The sequence below is a fragment of the Chanos chanos genome, chromosome 13, assembly GCF_902362185.1.
Source record: "Chanos chanos chromosome 13, fChaCha1.1, whole genome shotgun sequence".
In the NCBI taxonomy this organism is placed as follows: Eukaryota; Metazoa; Chordata; class Actinopteri; order Gonorynchiformes; family Chanidae; genus Chanos; species Chanos chanos.
This window is the reverse complement of record NC_044507.1, coordinates 1,777,501-1,780,000: the sequence shown is the minus strand read 5'-3', so window position 1 is coordinate 1,780,000 and position 2,500 is coordinate 1,777,501. Positions and strand designations below refer to the sequence as shown.

The 2,500-nt window shown below is 40.3% G+C and overlaps 1 protein-coding gene across 1 annotated transcript in view; it reads right to left on the bottom strand.

The window, feature by feature from the left end:
• The window catches only part of sephs1 (selenophosphate synthetase 1), an 8,061-nt gene extending 7,321 nt beyond the window's left edge, over positions 1 to 740 (bottom strand). The window contains exon 1 of the mRNA XM_030789958.1: positions 706 to 740. The gene's annotated coding sequence lies outside the window, so the exon portion shown is untranslated. The remainder of the gene's footprint in view (positions 1 to 705) is intronic.
• Positions 741 to 2,500: the final 1,760 nt, after the last annotated feature.

Genomic DNA, 2,500 nt, shown 5'->3' with positions numbered 1-2,500 from the left:
GGTTGAGTGGAAATCGGGGGTAGTCTGTTTGACAGCGCACCCACTGGCGTTACCTTAAATTCCTGTGCCTCCGGGGGCCTAGGCGTGTGATTCACTACTGAATCACAGAGTTACAACCACTTGGAAAAGTTACGTCTTGTGTCTGAGAAACGACTACCGGTGCATTCTACAACATGTGTATATACTGCAGACATAACTGTGGCCGGTCCCAATGTAAGTCGTTACAAAATCAAGACTTTGACATTTTGCCAAGACGCGCATATGCATCAGGGCAGAAACGCTACCAGTGCTACCACAGGCAGTCAGCCATGCGAACCAGCGTGCTTTGCACAATAAAACATTCTCAACTCTCACGGCAAACACAAAGCGCATTTATTTCACATGCACAAAAAGTTGCAAGAGTTGTAACATTAGGTGTAGCCGCTCTGCGACGAAAAACCTGCGTAATATATTCAGAACAATCCAAAATGAGCTGTTTATAAAAATGTCGGCGGTGGAAAAAATTAACCCCTAGAGCGCCCAACGCCACGCGAGCTGTATCACAACACGTTTTTAAAAACATTCAAATAAAGCTATTATACTGGATTTTGCGTAGAATTTGCGCAATATTGCTGCTAAAGAAATGTTTAAAGTAGCTGCGGTCGCATTTTAGGGATTGAGGCGCAGTTTTATTCCTATCCCATTTCCCCTTTAATTTGTGCTTACCGGTTTGGCTTTAGCGGCGCCTCCCGATACAGAGAGGACACGCTCCCACACTGCACTGCGCACAAACCGGGCGTCCGTGCCGTTTGCCTGAAAACACAGTTTTAAATTTCACTTCAGCTTTTCATCATTAAATACTCTTAAGTCTGAGGCAAACCAGAGATTAATCTATCTACAAGAGGGGACATAACTCACTTTAGTCCCAGAATTCAGTGAAATGGTAGTACAGTTGAGAAATTCGATAAAAATGAAAAGATTGCGAGGGGTCCTTCCGTGACGTTGTGGCGCCTTCACCTCCCCTTTAAGCAAACTGTGGTGTGTGGCAGTAGGAAAGTCAACAATGAACTGTACCTTTAAATTAGCGGCCCGTTTCCCTCCAAATCTCGCCCAAGCTTTCTTGAATCAGATGTAAACTAAACAAATAACGTGAAAGACTATGAATAATGAAGTGCAACATATATAAACATATGCTAAACTGTACAACTCACTTGAATTTAGCAGTCATATTGTGTTGTTATAGTTTTCGAAATTTAAATTTGGATTTACTTTTGAAATCAGGTGTACTGAAAACACTTAAGAGATTCGTACTTTAGCTGTAGGTTTACCTTTAGACTACAGTTCTCCTCAGATGCACAAGTCAATGCTCACCACAGAAATCACACATTCAGACTGGTTAACACAACATGCCTGGCAGTAACTAGAGTACAAAACATTTTCTTTTGATCATTCAAGTTTTTGTGTCAGCCGTTTTAGATTCTAGTTTCATTTAGGTTGTTTGGTGGAATCTGAGGAAAAACTCAGTTTATATGTTTTGATATTTTGAGAATTTTCCTATAATTATCATTTGTAATGATAATAAGAAGAAGGATCCCGCTCTTGACAGGTTATAAGGCTGAAACTGTCTCTGCAGATGGAGATCTTTAATTGGAGCAGTGTTACAGAAAGGCTGTCAGTGTGAGGTCCAGGTTTAAGAGCTGCAGGTAGTCTGTCATCACACACACACACATACACACACCCTACAGACTCCACACACAGCGCAGTGCTGTTCTGGCCCGTGTTTCTTGACAGGACATAGTTCAGTTGACTTGACTTGCAGAGAGATGAGATAAGATCAGAGATCAGAGAGGCCCTGATAATCACACACGCATTTCAATACGCTATTGCTTCTGTCAGACACCTTACAGATTCCGAACAAGCCTTTAAACAGCACATACTAGCAATTTATTTCTGTTCTGTGGTCAGACAGGGTGACATTAGTTCTCTCGAACACAGGCTTTACATAACCTGTATACACATCATATTATGGAAAAAAAGAGGGTGTTTTTATTTGTCTTTTTAAAAAAGGACAAACGGTATCGTTTGACACGAGTGGGTCTCTTTCAGTTTTCTACCTTTAAAGAAAAAAGTAAAACAGATGTCCAGTGGTATAAGGCAGATACTGAGAGACCCTCTGTGTTTTCCATGGGTCAGAGTTTAAAGTGCATCTTTCAGTGCGTACATTCTCAATTCACCTTATGGAAGTCATTTCACAAGATATTTAAGCATCATTTTACATTTATGACACACAACATTTTATCAATATTGTTTTCATGGTACATAAAAACAATACTATATTAAACTGAATGAATCAAGCACAAAGTTAGTGGTCTATCTTTATCATCTGAACAGTCACAAAGTCAGTACTTACACATGTCAAACCAAACACTGCTTTCCACCATGATGATATCGTCTGGACAGGATGTGAGCTGTTTTTTAGTTCCAAAGTCAATTTTTTTTCTCCGTAAGTAACAAATGCACG